General features: G+C 47.6%; 1 protein-coding gene across 3 annotated transcripts in view; it reads right to left on the bottom strand.

The window, feature by feature from the left end:
* The window catches only part of GPR132 (G protein-coupled receptor 132), an 88,445-nt gene that overhangs the window by 51,007 nt on the left and 17,486 nt on the right, over positions 1–19,952 (bottom strand). The window contains exon 2 of one of the 3 annotated variants that reach the window (XR_003922402.2): positions 2,650–3,588. The exons of the other annotated variants lie outside the window; for them this stretch is intronic. The gene's annotated coding sequence lies outside the window, so the exon portion shown is untranslated. Of the gene's footprint in view, positions 1–2,649; positions 3,589–19,952 lie in introns of those variants that run through there. 3 annotated transcript variants of the gene reach the window in all.

Here is a 19,952-nt window from a genome sequence, read left to right as displayed (position 1 = left end):
CCCAGTCCAAGGGGTTGGTAGAACATCATGTTAAAATAATAGGGCTGCTATTAATAAAGCCAGCGGAGTCTGTATTCAGCACTGCTACATGACAAAACACATCCATGAGGCAGAGGTTCTCATCTGCTGACACAGACAGCTAAACCCAGCCGTGCTGGAGCTGCTAACATGCTTTTCAGTCTCACTGGAGACCCTGTAGAAACACTGAGACGATTAAGACAAGACAGAACAGTATGACTAATGCAAACCAGGAGGTGACACTGCTTCTTAGAAATGTTGTTGTGTGCGTTTCTGCTGGTGGAAGGCAGGCTAAATCACTGGCACTATGGCAATTGGTCACCTTCTTTGTATGAAGTTTGCTGTGCCAAATGGATGCCTGCTCCAGGGACTACATAGACACCTTCAGATCTCAGGAGGAGGGGAGATGGGGGACACCTATTTCGAATAGGTGTGTCTTGGCAAAGTAGCAACCACAGCAGGTTGAGCCAGTGGGGTGTCAGGGCATGGACAACAGACCTGCCATCTCCCGACAGGAGGAGGAAGTGTGAGTGACAAAATGCAGTGCAGCCAAAGGATTATTTGAATGCTCCTAGTCAGCCGAAGGTTTCAGGTGGATTATAGATACTTGTGATTGCACATTGTATATTTTAAAATTAATTCTATTCTGAGCCGGGAGGGAACTTCCCCAGACAGACCGTAGCTATGCGAGTGATAAGCACTTGCTGGACCAGCCAGCAGGAACTGCAAATAAAGCCTTGGTGAGAACCCGCGGCCCCAATTCGTTTCCCCTGGCTGTAAGGACTTAACTGAAGTGCCTAATCACCATGGCTTCCTTCAAAGAGAGGTATTGGGAGACACCTAATCCCCACCTGAGTTGTGCTTTGGGGAGGTCTGCCTCCTTCTGAGCTGCCTTTTGGGGCTTAGCATTGCGGGGAATGAATCCAGGACTGAGCAGCACCTGAGCTCACACCAGGAAGATTCCTCTCCTCCTCCTCTGGGAGTGCAGTCTCTTTCTTGGCTGTTGTCTTCTGCCACTTTTCTACCCATCCTTACTTTCACTGCATCCTAACCTTGCTCTTTGCTGGAACTGCTTGACACTCAATCTCCCTCCCAAAATGCTGACTCAGGAATGCTAACAGCAAGCCTTTGAAACCCTGATATTTCAAAATTAGTTTTTCCCTCCCCACCCATCACAGAGAAAGTCAGCATCTGCCAAGTCCCTCAGATTATTTGCTTCCCAAGAAAGATAAGCAATCTGCTGGTCTGCTTGTCCGTCCTGTCCTCATCTTTGCTTCCCAGTGCAGATGGTGGCATCCGTCTGGTGCAGATAGGTCACATAGGCACAAGCCCATTTGAATTAGGACTCAAATGATACTTTAAAAGTGACATGCAGGCCTCTCAAGGGTCCTTCTGAGACCAACTGAATTTCAATTCATTGAGAGAGAAGTTTCTTTCTGAGCAAACAAGAGAGAATTGAATGGGGCTGTGCTCTGCTACATGGCGCTGAGGTTGATATGGCAACAAAGGTTCTAAAAATGATGAAACGCAAATTATATTCTCCTGCTATATAAATAGCTGTGTCAAGTTGTTATGGAAACTGTCAAGTAAACTGGGTTAAGAAGGGCTACTTTTTCTGCTCTCTTTTGCCGAGGCTTTCTGAAACAGTTTGTACCAGCACAGTACAAGAACGAGGACCTATGAAAAGTGGGCGATGCATTTATCAGAGTCTCTACAAATGAGGTGGGATGGCATCACAGCCTCTGTCCTCTTGAAAGGCTGGGACTTCGAATGAAGTGCTGAACCTGCTCCGTTCCCACGATATACTGGTGCAAGTCATGACATGGTATCACCAGAATCCCCTCCTGGAGACCTGGGGCATGATGCTCTGTGGAGACACTGTTGTGTGGGTAGATCTTTTTTTCTTAAGGCTCGGAGCAAACACTCAGGTGGGTGAATGCCAGGTGGAACTGCAGTCACAGCTGTGCATACACTAAAGCATTTTTGGGGTAGGCAGGTGGAAGAAGCTTCCATCAAGATTAAAAGCGTGATTCAGTTGGGTTTGAAACCAATGTACCAGCTGTGAATCGGAGGGGGCATCATGTATCCTTTGATGGGAATATAAAAAAGGTGAAAATCAAAGCAAAAATGTTGAATTGCACCTTGGGCACCAATCTTTTGTCTTAAAGATACTCCAAGAGTAGATAGACCCAAAACATTCAAATCCTCTCTGAAGGATCCTTCTATTCTTCAGCTGAGAGATTGCTTTGACATCTTGTTTTCAACCCCAGTCCCTTTTGTGAGATTCACAAAGGCGTCACTTAAATTAACGTCTCCTTGTGAGATGCCCACTGTGTTGTATTGTCAGACGGGTGATTTTGAGATAATGCACTTGTTCTTGATTCATTTTAGGTCCTTAGGAATTTTCCAGTAATGAAATGCAACTTGATCTTTTTGAAAGATACCAGGCAGGTAAATTAACCGCTCACCCTATTAATGCTGTCCTGGTATTGTCACTGCATCTGTCCAAGAACATAATTCAAGCAATATAACTGTTTATGGTATGCACAGCCTTCTTATCTTTGTTTCCACCAATACAGTTATCTGGCACCTATCCCTCTCAACACAATCAAGATTAGAGTCAGAGGGAATGAGGTTGTTGAAAGGTTTTCCTTTCATATTTCCAAAGACATGATAGCAAAGAGAATTTTAAAAGGGTATTACTGTGTTGATGTACAGTGGGTATTCAATCCCTATAAAAAGCTCTCTGTCATACATTCAATTCACCTTTCCAGAGATTAGCAGTCAGCATGCGGAGTTATGCCACAAGGGGTTAGTGGAATGTACTTTGTTCCTGTGTATAAATAGCTAGCTTTTAATAACGAGCATTCAAAAGTATGCAGAAATGAACAGGATGTTAAGACTGAGAAATCCTTTTCCTTTGGAGCTGTGCAAAAAAAAAATAAAAATTCACACATACAGAGGAAAGAAAGTAAAACACAGTGAGCTGGCTTGGTGCCAGCACTACAAAAAGGGGCAAAAAAAGGACAAGAAAAGTTCCCCTTTCTCTCTGGGAGCAAATTTTTGCCTTTATCCCTTCAGCAAAGAAAAACTGCCGTTTGCTTGGCAAAAGAACAGTATGTATGCACAATGGGGAAAGGCTGCGACTCAGGGGTCAAACAGTAAAAACTGTGCCCTGCAAATCATTTTGAAAGCTGAATAAGTTGCACCATGCTCATGCTGGGATGGAGCTCCCATGGAGAAGGACCTGACCTGAAGAGGACAGTACTGCAGGGTGGGTCAGGGGAGGGAGAGGACTCCTCCAGCTTCTTGGTGCTCGCTTGTGAAGCAAGAGATAATTGTTCATGTCACGCTTCACTACAATGTGGCAGGCAGGAGAAACCACAGTCAGGGGCAAGGAGGACATTCGAGTGGTCCAGATGAGAGGTGCAAGCATGGTGGTCAGTCCTTCTGCACCCCAGGTGTTCATCTGTCTTGGCCATTTCAATTGTGAAGTCCTCAGATGATGGACCATTTCTCCCTGTGGGCCTGGCACAATCGGAGCATGTTTCTGGTAGTGATCTCTGAGTCCTATATTGTATAAAAATATGAATAAGTAATGAAAAGTGATAAGGAAGAGGATCAGATTCTGTGGAGATGGGCAGCAGTAAAAAGACCTGAGATAGATTAGTAATGCAAATATTTGTACCAAGTGGTAAACCTTTCAGAAGGAAGGAGGAGAGGATAAAACAGGAGAACAAATCAAGCACGCAACTGAGAGAAGGAAAGGTTCCTGGTAAACAGCTCCCAGCCAAGAAGATGTTCAGGCAAAGAAAGGAAAAGCGCGACGTCCAGTCACGGGGGCAGCAGTGCTTCGACATGCATTTTATATGACAGAATTGGGGATCTAAAGAAATCCACAGAGGGAGTATCACCCTCTTCATTTGCTGGAAAATGCAATGTCTGTTCTCCTTAGATGGCTACAGCCCTGGCAGGGAGCAGGGGAACTAACTCTTCTATCTGCACCACGTCTGAGAGGTTTATGGTCCCCCCAGAAGGGATTTGAGAGGCTGGTGGCTGTGCCCCTGTCTCCTGGAGCAGGGTTCCTTTGCTTGAAAGCCTCTGCTGGCTTGTGCACAACAGGTTTGTGGGACAGGAGCAGAGCCATGGCAAAGGGCCCACATGAAATAGGGTACTGATTTTTCTTGCCTTTCTGCTGATTTGGTAAAGGGGCTAGGACAGTACTGGATCCAACCCTTTTTTGAAGGCATGAATATGTCTAAGCTACTCTATGACTTCATATTCACCTACCTTCCTTTTTAGGCTGAGCTCCATGAGGGATTGTGGGTGCAGGTATGAGAAACGCTGGTATTTTAGGATTTATAATATGATTTTAGTATGGGAACTGGCAGAAAGGAGCTGGACGGTCTTACGCTCCTGAGACCTGATGAACCAAGACTGACTCTACGGTGCTTTGGACTGGGGATCTGCTTTCAGGGGTAAGCCATGCTCATTGTAGGAAGTACCTGCAGGATTATGTCCAAAAGATGTGCACTTAGAAACTCTGTATACCAAGGTTACAAGTTTCTGTTCTGAAGGAGTCTCACAGCCTGAGACTTATTCCTGACTATAAAAATGGGGAAGACTGTTCAAATTGGTGACATGCCTCCCAATGAGGACAACTAAGTGCAAAGCAGAAGCAGAACTAGTGAATTGAACTGAACATTCATGTTTCCTGTGTTTTTTCAGGTCATTTTAAGGGAGACCTTAGTAGAAGAGGAACTTGGTGACAACTCCTCAGAAATCGTATAGCTCTTAAGCAGCTCCTGGGGAAAAGAAACAAACAAAACACCCCCTGCATCTCAGGGCACTGTGCAGTGATTTTCCAGTCCTTTCCAATTGCTTCACATTGCGTGGGCTGAGCAGTGATTGGGAGCTCTTACATTTTAATGCCAAGTTTCAGAAAGATCTTTCTCGATGTCTACTCCACCTTTGTTTCCTCTTTTCTTTGTGGTTTGGGTCCACCCAGACTCAGAAGCCAAAGAAAAGTGGATGGGCTGATTCACTACTCTTTGCACTTAAACGACTTCAGACATTTTTCATTCATTCCAATCCTCCTTAGAGGCATTCATAACATTTTTGCTATTTTTTTCCACAGCCTTACATGTATATACATTGCACTATCAGATAGGGCAATAATAAGCATTAAAGAAGGAGTGTGCTTGTTCATGTCTTCTAGGTGATGTAAGACAGAAATGTAGCCCTCAGCTCAGCTCTCTGCAGCTCTGCAGCCACTCAGATGCTGCCCACGGCAACACGTCTCCTGCTCGCTGAGCTCTATCCATTTCTTAATTTCATGTTCTTCCTGGTACCATTGTTTCTCCCTGAGATCAGGATGCATGTCCCAATTTCCTGCTGCTTTTATTCCCACTCAGCCCGTCTCATTTTAACATTTTATTTCTGAACTGAAGCCGTTATCGGGTATGTTCTCAAGCATGCTTTGTGGTCATCCCTGGAAATGTGGTCTACTATCCCATAAACCTAGGGAAGGTCGGCCCTGCAGAGCAGACCTTGCTGTTTTGTTGCTTTGTGGGAGCTAAAAATTCCTTGTCAAGTCCTCCCAGCGGATACAGTACCTTTCAGAAATCTCCTCCCCTTTTTTCTTTTTCCCAACAGTGGAAATGCTTTACATACTTTGCAGATGTGTAAGGCTGTTACGTAAAGCATCACATGAAGGCAAGGGCTCTTGCAAATAAAAAAACTGCAGGCTAGTTGAAACCAGCCCCCTTATTTCATTTTCCTTAACGAAATGTAAATCTACACCCACACAAACTATGCGTGCTCGGAGCAAAACAGTATTCCACATTCTGCGGTGGGGAGGGAGCCAGCCTCGTCAAGGGGCAGCTACCTCGCCACGCTCCTCCGTTGAGCTCGTGCTTCATTTCCACACCAGATTTGATCAGCCTCAGCATCGACATGGGTGCTGGCAGGGGCACTGGGGTGAGGAAGTGGCTTGCCCGTCCATAACTCATTGGGCAGCCGTCCTTGAGGATCTGCCCACCCCCATGGGCTTTGCACATGTCGACTGGAAAGCACTCAGCCTGTTTTGCTTCAAGCAGTCTTTCACATGTCCAGGCAAACTTCCCGACGGATACACTAATGCTGACATGGGCACGAGCGCAAGGAACAGGAGAGGGGTGTCTGTCCAGCCAATGTTCATCCTGGACCTTCATCATTTCAGCAGCCTGGGTCTTGTGCTCTCTTCCCTCCTAGCTCTCACTGGAGTTGTCCCACTTTCACACTAGCTTTCTTTTCCACCACTCCTGGGTCTGATTTAAATATGGAATAATGATAGTAACCCTACCTTCCACCACCCCCTCCAAAAAAAGAAAAGGCATAGCAATCTAGGAGCAACACCTCAGTAGGCATCTCAAAATCACTGCCACAAAATCACTGCCAAAGAAGTGACCAAGTCACAGGGCAACCTGCAGGATGAGACGTTTCTCAATATGGTATCCTAGGAAACTGTTTAACATGACTAGCTTCAATCAAATTAATTGTCTACTATTCAATTAAAAATAAGGAAGTAAAGAGACAAAACCTTATTTAATTTCTTTCTGTCATCAGCCTATGTAATCTGCAGTTTAATGAACCTGATGGGTTGTCTTCACATGAATAAAGAATTTTTCCTCAGGCCACCTACTCCAGTCATCACTGGGGGATGGGGAAATCTCAGCTCCATTTACAAAGGAGAAGTCCAAAGGTGCGCTCTGCAGATGGGACAGAACAATTCCCCATTGCTATTAAAGTGCCTTAACTGGAAAGAGCACATTTGGGCTTGCAGAGGGACAACATACCCCATTTTCTAAGAGCAATGACTTCCTTTTCTGACACATATTTTGTGACAATTTATTTCCCCTTGTCTTCCCAGAGGTGATCTGTTTTATATGCAGTTGTTTTATAATTCACTGTCAGGTCCCAGGAACTGCACTGTGGACAAAGACACATGCTTGTGAAGAAATCCTTCCACTGAGCACCGACGCACTGGCTCAAATCTGGTCTCCAGGACAACTGCACAGAAACCCTGAGCCTCGTGCTCTGCGGAGAGCCTGGAAGAGGAGCGCAGGCTGCCTGCAAGCTGCTTCTCTGCTTCTCCCACCTCTGGATACCAACTCAAGGCCAGGCTTAGCTTCCCTGAAATTACACTCCTTGAGGCAGTATTAGAAAGCCTCATCCGCGTGGTTTTGCAGCATGCAATCACCAGCCAGGTCCCTTTCTCCAGCAGAGTTAAAGAACCTAGTTTAAACTGCTTCTCCATGTTTCCTGCACCTACACACAATGTTTCTGGTCCAGTTGGAGAAAATGAAGTTCAACAAATGGTCAGTTAAATTAGGCTTGAAAAGGTACAGCCAGTGGGAACAGGAAAGATAAGGAAAGGCTTTAGTGGAGATGGTACACCAGGGAATCCCAGGTAATTCAGATGCTGATGGAGCTGGTGGAGGCTACTGCAGTATTTCTACCCTACTACAGTACAGAAATAGGTGCCAAGGGTCACCAGTTCTATAAGTCTCTCCTCCATTTTGGTCTCACTTCTGAGTCTAACCTCCATTTCTGCATGTTCAGTGAATGTTCACACACACATTTCATTACATACTTGGTGTGCGTGCCATTTCCCCATGCTTGTAACCCCCTGTCAGTCATGTGGCCCATCCTGCAGCAGGCACTCTAGTTTGTGGAGGCTGTTGGGCCAAAGAAGTGATCCTAAATCCTTCAGGATGCTAAAGTGAAGCTGCAGCATTAAGAGACTCCCTGACGCGACAGCCCCAGCCTTCATGGGGATCCACGCTCTCTTCTACCTTCGTTAGCCTTATACGATGTTACTGCTCAGCTGCAGCTAGTGTGACACTGGCTCCTTTGTGCAACTGTAAGGCTTTTGTGCATCAGCCAAAACGCAACGCTAAACCTATCAGGATAATAAGCAGCTGACTGTTAACATGCTGTTTCCGAAAGGGGGGTTGTATACTACTGCATAGGTTTTTGGAAGTGTCTGTTTGTGGCTGGGGTAAGTCAGAGGCAAGGTGGGCTCATCCTGGGGGCAGGTGTCCTGGTCTGCTGGCCATACAGCGCTGGATACTGGGCTCTGTGAGCACTCGATGGAGAAGCCCCACTTGCCAGCCAGCAGCTTTATACTGGTGGATGGTGAGAGCCGGTCACTGCAGTACTTGTGCCTCCTCCAACTTCACCATCCCCTGCTCCAACCCTGCCTGGCGCAAGCAGCGAGAACCAACGTTTTTGGTGGGATATTGCGGAAAGGGGAAGCAGGAGCTGTGGTGACTCAGAGACTCCCTTTTCCCAGGCAAGATGTTCTGGTGGGATTTGAAAGCTCCTTTCCCTTGGCAGAAGTCTCCTCCGCCACTGCGGCTCCCAGAAGGGTGGGTCCCGGAGCCTGGGAAGCGCTTCCGCTCGGACCTTCAGGATGAGCCTGGCCTGACGCAGTTAGAGCTGTAGGAGGGACCGGGCTTTTCTTGTCCCTCACCCAAAAATAAAACAGAAATAAGGCAAAACAAAAAAAATGGAGGCGTGGAGGGGTCGCTTGTGAGTCCAGGCTCCGAATCCAAGGAGAGAGGTCAGAGGATTCCCCGTGAAGCAATCAGAAATTAAGGCAGCAGATGATAAACTGGCCAATATTCCTTTAAGTCAGCGTCTAGCTTTGCCCGGCTGCCCAGCCAGCTCTCTGGCATTTGAAGCACTGTGCAAATAAAGATAACGTGACATGACATCCTGTTAGGAAGCTCGCTAATTGGTCGAGGAGCAATCAGGATGAAGCACAGTGAGTGGATTTTGGCATTGGAAACGCCACCAGTGAAGGCGGCGGGCGCTGCGGGTGGGGGGCATCTCCCCGGGCCCTGGGCGCGGGGTCTGTAGCGTCTGCTGTTGGGTGGACGAGTCCCAGCTCCCACCTCAACCTTCCCGGGTGCTTGGTGTGTGGCCGAGGGGAGGCTCAGGCATGCCGCTGGGCTCAGGGTCACTGCAGGAGGTGAAGGGGCACCTTCGGGTGCAGAACGGCCCCGGTTTAGGAGATTCCTGCTGTCCAGGGACAAACCCCCTTCCCTGCAGCCTGTTGTTATGGACGGTGGTGGCAGCGGCTGGGTCTGCAGACTCTTCTGCACATCCGCCACCATGCACAGCGTGTCTTTTCTAAAGCAGTAGGGTCCCGATTCAGAAACAAGGCTATTTTAAATGGAAATAGGTGTTTAGTCACAAGCTCAGCTCTCTCGGTCTTTTCTGGCAGCTACTCCGAGATGTAACTGGCGGGTTCCTCTGTGCGGTGGTCAACAGAAATTCTGGTTTTAAGTCACACAGCTGAGAAACCATTTCCCCAGCTTGTAACCAAAAGGGAAGGCTGGTTAGAGCTATCTGTCAAGAACTGCAGCTCCCAATGCCTTGCACCCTGGGCAACTCCAGTTATCGTACCCAGCTCCAACAGCAGCCCTTGGCCGAGCCTAGCCCCTGAATTGCGGCACCCCAAGCAGCAGAGCAGAGCAAGATTTAGGCTGAGTAATGCCAGAACTTTTCTGCTTGTTTCCAGTTTGGTGTGATTGTGACTGTCTCCTCTAGCAATCACCTGACTACTGTAATTTTGGTCTAAAGCGTGTGACTCCAGTTATCTTCTCTGAATTAAGACATGTGTTGCAAAATTTAACTTCTTTTTCTGTACGGCCTAGAAAAGCATATTCTCGAGTGGGTATGACCTGACACCTTCCTGGATACCATGACTACTTGTCTTTTAGTTTGCCCAATGGGAAATGTATATTACCAGTAAGCCAGCATGACATATCGAATTCTGCTCCCTGAGTAGAGCGTATTAAAATGCCATTTTTACATCCCAAATTATATTTCATTATGCAGTCAGTTACAATTTTGACAGTAGCAGTGCACAGAATACATTTAATATGCTAACTAAAACAGACTTTTTTTGCTAATTTGCTGAAAAAATATTATGGTATATCTAGGGCATAATGTTTCTGGAGTGAAAAGAACAGCAGCATCAGGGATGTAGTCTGTGATCTTTGTTTTGGGTGCTGATTGTAATTGTACACTCTGCTCAAGATGAAGTGACAGCCATTTCACCCAGTATTACTAAAGAACCATCCAATTTTAAGAATTTTTGTCTAATTTTAAGAATTTGTACACAACTCTGTAAAAATACTTGCTTATCTATCTAACATGCAGTTGGACTAGATGATCATTGTAGGTCCCTTCCAACTGAACTATTCTATTCTACAAAAACAATTTGCTAATTCAATAGGTTATTCTGATAGAAGATGACACATTTTTTCCAGATGGCTTTTAAAATTCCTAAGTATTTCTTTCAAGAAAGAGAAGAAAATGTGAAACTAGGGTTAGAGTTTACTCTAAACCATATCAAAAATCTTTTTGTCTGTAGAGGTGGATGTGGGCTCTAGAATAGGGCAGAGCAGAGGCCATTTCTCTCAAGAGACACTGGCAAATATAAGAGATTGCATTAACTTTATTTTCTTGAGCCGGTCTCATGCCCTGTGTTGTTTACTCACTCAGGATGGAAGTGTTATAAAGTGTCATCACACCTCTTGGTACGGGCAGCGGTGGGACAAGCTGTGGCAGCGGGGGACTGACATCTGTTTTCCACCTGCTTTATGGCATTGCTTTCTGTGTGCCGATCGGCTCAGCTGGAATTGGGTATGACCGGCATCCAGATCTAGCAAATGCTACTTCCTACCGTCATCGGGGACAAAATCAGGAGCCAAGTTGTGCTTCAGGTGCCTCCCAGACTTTTGCTTTTAATACTGCTGTCTAGACCCTGCTGTTACGCAGGACTGCCTACAGCCCTCCCTGAAATGGCTTCCCCGTGTTATCTGTCCCTATGCATTTGTCCATAGTTTGGCCTGAAGGCACCCCAGCAGGAGCTCATGTGCCTGTTTTGGGTGTCCATCAAGCAGTTCATTCCTTGTGCTATTACCTCTCCCAGCTACCTCCGGCTCCCGGCTTTTCAGCAGCGTTTAGGTACTGATCAGTGCAGCAGAATAGGTCAACTATCTGTTTAAAAAGTAGTGTTACATTAATATATGACTGATGGGGATGGTGTGTGGTGTGCAGGGGGTACCAGGCACATGACAAGGCTCTGAGGACACCGAAACCCCAGGCCCTGTCTGCCCACGTTCTGCAGAGGAGCCCAAAGGCTCCTTCTCCCCGGACACTAGGGCAGCACCTATTGGCAGCACTGCATTCATTTTGGCTCGTGTCAGGCCAGCAAAGCACGATAAGAGATAATTAGTGATTAAATTGCAACCTTTTATCTTGGTAAATGACAGTTACTTCCTTGTAGGCTACCTACATTGACAATGAGGGCTAAGGACAAGCTGAACAAATCTGTTTCCTTTGATCCTGAATAAAAACCTGGGAGAAACTTCCCAGTCCTTAGGCGAGGCAGGATGGCAGACTCCAGCAGCTTTGGCCCCGCAGCCCGTGGGAGCCTGCGGTGAGAAGTTTTGCTGGAGATGGATGCGCACCCCGACTGCCTGCCTGGGTCCGGGCCGCACAGCAGCCGAGGGCAGTAGCTCAACGTGATGCTTCCTCCGCCGCAGGCGACTTCTTTTCATCTCACGGCATCTTTTCCTACAGGCTTTTGCAGCCTCCAGGTAGCAGTGCATGCTACTAATGTCAATCATGCATTTTTAAATAAATCCGAACGTCCTCTGCAGGAAAGGAGGAGTGCTTGCCTGTACCCCCAGCCTCTTGCAAGGCAGCCGCAGGCAGCAATGAGTGCCTGCAGCCGACTCCCTGCCGCGGGCGACTTGGTGGCTCCCCATCAGCCTGGGAGGGGAAGGTGGCACAGGGGAATTAAGGCACCGTGTGGGATGTGTAGGGTGGAGCAAGCATCCTGGGAACTGACATTGAAGAGTCAGGCTGGCTGTTGTTGCTTGTTAGGCTCTCCTTCGCGATGGATTTGGATTCTACGCGAGAGGCCCTACGTGGTGGCCCTAAGTCCTTGGCCAGTGCTGGCTTCTGCAGAGCCCTGCATGTCAGTCTTTGGGAATAAAACCAATTCTTATCCTAGCCAAGGGTAGTTTCTGATCTACTTCAGAGCACTCAGACCTTGCCTCAGCAGCGTAAAAAACCTCTATTCGCAGTCCTCTTCTTTGCAGATACTACAGAGTGACCCTAAAGCCAAAGACACTTAGGACACAGCCCCGCCTAGAAAAATAGGCAGAGACACAAAAATGTGATTCCTTCTATCAGTCTCAAAAGCCTCTTCAGAGGCTTGAGAAACCCCAGCAAAGAGAAGGGAAATAAATCATGGAAACCTGTGATGAACCCCACCCTGAAAATACCAGTGTACACACTGTTGGGGCAGAGAGTAATAAAACCAATGCACATGCAGCAACATGGCAGACGGGTGCTCACAGCCACATTTTACACAATCCAGTGCAGGTATGTGAGTTATTGCCTAGTGCCCTCCTTCCTCTCCAAGACACAGTCAAAGAGCTGCACAAACACGTTGAGGGAGCTGCAGGTTATACCTTTACTTGCTTTGGCAAGCTCGACTCAGCCATTAGCTGGGTGAAAGCTCTGCCCCACAGCCCGTCCCGGGAGCTACAGCCGGCCCAGGCAGTGCCTGGTCTGGGTACGCCGTGCCGGCGCGTAGGCTTCTTTCCCAATGCCGCTCCGCGAGCCGCAGCTCGCCCCTTCCCCTCCTTGGCTCCCGCAAGGCCACGGCGCGGGGAGGCTGCTGGCTGCCGCTTTGTGGGGAGGAAGAGTCGTGAAGGGGGACGGGAGCCTCCAGCACGGAACGGAGCGGTGGGAGCACCGCGTTTCCCTTGCCTCTGCGGTGCCTGGTTGCTCTCCAGACCCAGGCAGACCCTCAGGAGGGCTGGCACTTTTTAACCCCCCTGTTTCCCACGGGGCTGGAGAAATGATGGGCCGTGCTTGCGGCAGCCTCCCAAGAATCTGGCTTTTCTGCGTCCGCCAACGTCTTTACTGTGCGCCCTGCCGCTGGTCTGCGCGCTGAACCCATAACCTCGCACCAGACCTTGGGCTTTCCTGCCCGCTGCCATCCCAGGGAACAAACGCAACAGGAAGGCGAAGGCCACCACGCTGGAGTACTTCTTCCTCACTGCCGCAGGGGAACACCCGGCATCAGCCCCATCCCAGTGACAAACTTCCTTGCGCTGCAATCCCCTCTGCAGGCCAGTCCGTACACTTTGCATCCAGACTTCCTGACTGCAGTCGTTTGCACCACATGCAGAAAATGCAGCATTTATTTTTAACCTAAAGGGAGTCACCCAGGGTAGGGTTTCATACAGAGACCCTTGGAGCATTCAGGCTGGATCAGATTTTTAAAGCTGTTAACACGTTATAAATCAATACATTCCCCGTCTGCTTTCTTCATTTCTGTTAGAAGGTCCATCCAGCACCTTGAGGTTCCAGACACTGTTTAAGTACCATCAGGATTTGCTAAAGGACATTTTTGCAATGTCTGAAACACCAGGAGTAACTGGGTTCCCATCAGCCTCATTGTCTCAAGGGGTTTCTTGCCCACTTCTTGGGTCCTGCAGGTACAACGTTGTGTACCTGTACACAGAGAACACTCAATCTGGCAAGAGCAATACTTAGCTCTGGAGACCTAACCCTGAAACTACTGAAATCAATAGAAAGATTAAGGATCACCCCAGGCAATCTTTTCCTCATTTACAGAAGAATGTCACAACTCTGCCTTGTCTCAGAGCGCCACTGGGGTGAAGTGATGTGACTGAGGGCATGCAGCAGCTCGGTGGCAGAGACTCCAGTTCCCTTGTGCCACACTAGGAACGCTGGTGTGCAGAAAAGTGTCCCCAGACAGGTCACCACTGATGCCACAAGAATATTTCAGAGCCTCACATGGCTGAAGGAGAGACAGAAGTCTTGTGCAGACCAGGATGAAGAATCAAAGCGTGAAGTGAGAATTAGGCAGAAAGAGGTCACTTGCTGGATGGCCCAGAAACTCCTAGAGTTGAGACTTGGCTCTTGATCTGTGGTCAGAGGGTTGGAGACTTGAATCTCCCTAGTATTGAAGCAGCCTGTGACACAGACCTGCAGCAAAGCCATCTGGATTGCTGGTCTTATGGTGATGACTTCAAGGACAATCTTGAGAGAGAAAACCAGCAGTCCCAGCTGCCACCGGTGGTTATCAGAGCTGTAGAAGGTACTGATCACAAAGATTTAAAGAAAGAGGAGAATTTGGAATTATCTAGCTGTTAATAATCCCCAGGCACTACCTGTTGCTTGCTCTGTAGATGGCAGCACAAGGAAACCAACCAACTTTGTGAACTCAGTGCAAGGCAAGTACATAGGTCTATCATTAACAGGGTCGGTGGAGGGAGTTATTTCACCTGAGACTTGAACCACTTTCAATTTTTAACAGCAATGAGTTAGGAAAACAAGAAAGAAGCCACAGCTGCAAACAAGTAGTAAAAGTAACTTGCAAAGAAAGAGAGGTCCTATGTCATGTAGAGATAGCCTTCAGCTCATAAAAACCCCAGTGGTTACCACATAACTGCAGATCAAGAGAAGAAAGCCACCTGAATAGAATTATTAAGAGTCTGTGTTCTTTTGAGCACAAACCTGACCTTTATTCTGTGTTTAAATAGAAAAGAGGGACTCTTTGTCTTGATCCCCAAATGTTTTTGCAAAAGGGGCTGGTATAGCAAAATTTATCAAAACACAACATGTTCTAAAGCGCTTGGAATTTCCACTTGAAAAATGTGGGTAGCTAATAGTTCCCGATCACCTCTTCTGTGTATCTGCCCTGAAATCATTTGGTTGCATTGTGATAAAGCTTGGCTTTGCAATTTAAAGCCATAAATATGCTGTCCTGTAGAAATACAGGGCTTTTGTTTTCCCTTCCACGGGGTGCATTTGAGAGGGAGCCTGGAGGGACCTTCATCTCGTGAACTCCCAGGGCTGCTATTTCTGAGCACCGATTTCCTACTTGGGATGTAGATCTTGACCTCCATGCCCCCAGCCGACTGGTTTGCATAAACAAAAGAGCATCGCAAAGAAGTCAAAGCCGGATGTACCTACAGCAAATAAATCTCTTCCTCTCTGACAAACAGAGAATGAATTGACCTCTTGCACGTCATGTCTGGTTGTCTGACCAGAACTGTCAGTCACAACTTTCCCTCTGGAAGCCTTGGATGAGACAAGGGATAAAAGGGACATAAAAGTGACATCAGTAAGACTAAAACAATGAATGACAGGATTTCCTCTACCATCTCCATTACTTGATTCCTACAAGTTTTCCAATCATGGCTGGTCAAATCCCAGACAGTGTCTGTGCATTTGATTCACCCACGGCAAACTAATAAACCATCGCCTGTCACTCCCTCCCTGTGTCCCAGCCCCATTTTTGCATTCATTTTCTGGAAATGCTCCAGCGAACAAGTTCACCAGCGTGAACATTTGGGCTGGAGTGAATTTTAAAGCAAACATCTGGGATCTCTGCAAACAGGAAATCCACCACACTTCTGGGCTGGAAACATTTGTAGCTGAGAACCGGGTGCTTTCACCGCTCGGGCCGTGAGATCCCTGGGAGACGCCCTGTAATCCGCACATCCAATCAAGCCCTCACAGTTCTCCTCAAATTTCAGATGGCGAATCCTAGAAGCACAACGCTAGGAGTCATACCGCGAATTATGGCAGGAATTATTATATCGTGAGTCATGGGAAATTAATCTGTGAATACTGGACATTGCTCCTGGATAATTTGGCCATGCCCAGACTAGGGAGGATGTGAACTCCAAGGCAGAGCTTGTCTCCTCTCTCCAGCCTCGTGGAGGGGGTGCTTCCCAAGTGAATTGGGGAGATGGGAGGGGGAATCGTGCATGGCCAGCCCTTGTTCCAGCACAGATTTGGGGCTTGGGAGGAGAGCGCTCATCAGTCTCATGCTGACTTTGGAAGCAGCAATGTGGCTGCATCCATTGACTGGATGATTTACAGTGAGTTATTTGCTCAGCTTTACTAAGAATGTGACATGTGACAAAATGTCACAGACAATTCCCTCCCAGTAAGATTTTCAGCCTCAGTCACATAAAGCCATATTTTCTGGCACACACCAGCTGGCCCTATTGGACCTGCACATATTTATGCCAGCTAAGGCTCTGGCCCAGTAATCTCTGTAAGATAGATAGAGATATATATATAGATATATATATATATATGAATATCAATCACAAAGCTGCTAGGAAGATCTGCAGTGTGCAGGGTCAATATGCAGGGCAGCCCATAATGAGAAGCACCCTCGCGTGGGTCATGAAACAGTGGTATGAGATATTAGAGTACATGTGCTGCCCCTTGGATACTAGCCAAGGCTTTGGGACCCTCTCCCAGCCTTCCAGTTACCTGTGAGATGGGGAAATACAGGATAACCTCCCCATGCACGCACCACAGGACTAACCAATCCCTGCCAAAGCCTTCTTCCAGACCGGCCTGGGAATGGGGAAACTGAGACAGCAGCTGCTGCAGAGACGACCATGGCAACGGGGTCTGCCCCCGACCCTTCCCCATCCCATTCACACTGAGTTGGTCCAAGAGATGCAGAGACATCAGGGCAGTGGGGCCGGGCTCCTGAGTCTACGCTTAGCTCCGTTCTCGCATCTGGGCTGACCTACTGCGCTGGTGTAAATCCAGGCTAATTTGGGCCCCGTCGGTTCATGTGGGAATGATGCCTGGAATGCACATCTGTATAATTTTTGCCTTTTTTTAAGCCCTGTCAGATTCCAGGCTTGTGAAGAAACAGCATGTCGGGCAGGAAAGCTCTGCACCATCGACCAAAGCCAGGAGAGGATCGGCATGCTGCTGGGAGATGCTAAATTGTCTCCATTGTTCAGTGCAGCCTGGGAACAGGGGGTCTTTTCTCAGACCCCAGAAGTTCAACTGGGAGCCCCACCTGAAGCTCTGAAGATCACATCTGAAAACCTCTGTGTCTACCTCTGGAAAGGATGTGCCTTTCTGTGAGTAAAAAAAAAAAAAAGATTGTGATTCAAATTAGAAGGCAATGGGGCAAGTTAATTCCTGGTGGCCCCAGTTGCTTTATATCTAAAAGGAATGTAGACCATGCCTGTATTTCCACCCTTCCCATTCTCCCTGTGCTTCAAGGGGTAATATCTTTCCTTTGGAAACATCATGTGTAAAGCAAAATGAAGCTGTAGTCTCTGCAGTGCCCAAAGTGTTTCTGCAGGAAATTTGGAAAGGAGAACTGTGCAGGTTGCTGTTGAGCTGGTCACAGACCATTCCTCCATTTCGGATCCAAATGCATGAGGCTGAGCCCTGCACGGGGGCTAACCAGGAGCAGTCCTGGTTATTGGGTACAGATGACCCACAGGCTGCAATCAGTTCCCTGGAAAGGTCCTAGGTGCACCCTTTGGACTTTGCATGTGCTTCCCCACATGCAACCTAGTCCCACTCCTGCCCTCCAGTCCCTGCTTGGACTCACTGAAATTGGGGGGAGGGGGGGGCGGAGGGCGGAGGGCGGGGAAGAGGAGGAGGAAGGGAAAAATATAAAGGAATGATGAAGGCTCCACCCTAATTCCAGCTCAGCTACATCAGCAACCTTCTGCTTTTATGCATTTTGAATTTAAGAATTCCTCCCGTCATCGCGGAGGTTTCTGGTGCAACACAGCAACCCGCAAGCTGGAGGAAAGAAAGTCTCCTTGTGCCTCCATTCAATCGCTCGGTGCTCTGCAAAGACTTTCTCTGGCAGCGGTGAGCCCTGGGTAAGGATTAGGAAGGCTTCAGATGGTAGGCGTCTCACTCATTTGTTCCTTGGTTTGGATGTTGTTTTAAGAGCAGTACGGTCTCTTGTTCTGAACTCCCAGTGCTGGCCTCAGGTTTACTCTGTCAGAAAGGCTTGGAGTATACACCCTCAGGCACCTCCTATTTATCTACACAACAGGGCTGTGGGAAGGGAAGTGCTGTTAACCCTTAAAAAAAATAAATTAACGTGGAGCGACTGACAGGCAGATGAAGGCTCAGAACGCCAGAAGAACTGAGACAAAAATCAAAGGGATGTGAGGAACAGTCCTGCATGACTTTCCCAGGGGTGGCACAGTTAGGACACGAATCCCAATAGCCTCGTGGTCCCCAGTGGACATGCCAGTCCTCAGGCCACAGACTGTCAATGGTGTGAAGCACTCTGAAAAGAAGCCTGAGAAGAGCAGAGACTGGCACACGGGAGAGGCCAGCCATTCTCCTGTATATCTTAGGATGCAGCTCAGCTAGTATCATATCACGCTGCGCTAGAAATCACATTTGCTTGCTGAGTTCCCAAGATAAAGCAGCATATAATATCTCAGTAATTTTCCATCCATCCATTCAGTCTCATACACTCAGCATTTACTATCATCAACTTTATTGTCTCTTCCAATGAAAACAGCCCCACAGCTCCGCCTTTATCTTCACCTCCTTATCTCCAGGCTTCCAGGCTGCGGGAGCCCTCTGGAAAAAGTGAGATTTTTCTCAAAGAGAAACACCATTGCAGGCAGTTCACTTCAGATAGGTCCTGCTACTTCTCACTCTTGTAGTGGGGAGGCAACCCCATTAGAAGCCCATTTATTTAAGTGGAATACTTCAACAGCTGGGAAAAAACCCACCCTGCTGCTGAAAGCGTGAGAGATTCACATGACTCCAGCCAGCAGAAACCAGGGGAGCTGTGTGGCCCAACAAAACAGACCCTTCCCTGAATTGCCCAGTGTTTATTCTGAGCAGGACTTTCTGATAGGAGTTTTCCCTGATCAGATGCTCCCTTCCTGATGGTGCTACATACACCAGCAACCAGAACACGAGAGGACACCTCACATTTTTTTTCAGATAATAGTGGACTTCAGGGCTCATGGGGCCAGGAAACATTTCTAGAAGATGCAGGGAAATGGAGCAGAAGCTCCTCTGGACCATCACTGGTGGCAATGAGGGTTCAGGGAAGGACGGCAGGCGCTGCCATGCAGTCCATGCTCAGAGCAAGGCTTGCTGGGTGTGATGGTTGTGGTGCAGAGCTTACACTGCTCTACATGCTGGAAATTGTATCAAGCACTCTCTCCACTTAGTTCAGTTTCTTTAAAAAGTCATTAAAAAGTATTTGGAGAAGCTGAAAGAAGCCTTGACTTGAAAGAGGAAGTGTGGATTGAAATCCAAAATGCTTTCAATTCACTAAGTCTACATGAGAAGCATGATTTAAACTGAGATATGTGTTGCCTAACTCAAATGCTTGTAGTGACAGTTACATTAACCTCTCTGGCACCTGAAAGAAGATCACATCCCACTAGTACCAGCTCTAAACAACAAAATACGTGCCAGTTGAAAAGTTAACACGCAACTGGCATTATCTCTGTTTTCTATCCAGGCTGTGCCAAAATACTCTTTTCTTACAAAGACTTGATCCAGCTCAATTTAGAAAAAAAAAAAAATAATAAAAAAAAATCAATTCTCTGAGTCTGAATCCTAGCACTTGGCAAGCTGTGCCCTGGCGAGTACAATTCTGTAAGCAGGACACGTCTTGTTCACTGGAAAAGCTTAAAAACCAACACCTCGGGGTGCATTATTGCAGGAACTTTTCATCACCAGGGAGCAGTTTCCTGAAATCACACAGTGAAAAGGGTGTGGGAAGGTATGGAGTTCTTCTTCGATTCTACCCTGGTGCAAATACCTTCTGCAGAAGCAAGACTACTTGTTCCCAGGCTCAGACTTACCCTGCACCCTCTTGTTCTCTGGGCATGTAGCATCATGAAGCACAGCTGAAATTTGTCCTGCCTCAAGGCCAAGGGAATTGAGGGACCTGGTACCCTATTGGAGGGGACGCTTTGACTGGCTCCTGTATTTGGAAAAGCCATGATTAAGCAGAGCTTGAAGGCTGAGTACCATCCTCAAGGTCTAGAGCGCGGCAGGAC

This window comes from Aquila chrysaetos, chromosome 2 (assembly GCF_900496995.4).
Source record: "Aquila chrysaetos chrysaetos chromosome 2, bAquChr1.4, whole genome shotgun sequence".
NCBI lineage: Eukaryota > Metazoa > Chordata > Aves > Accipitriformes > Accipitridae > Aquila > Aquila chrysaetos.
The sequence above is the reverse complement of the archived record's forward strand: the minus strand, read 5'-3'. Positions and strand labels throughout refer to the sequence as shown.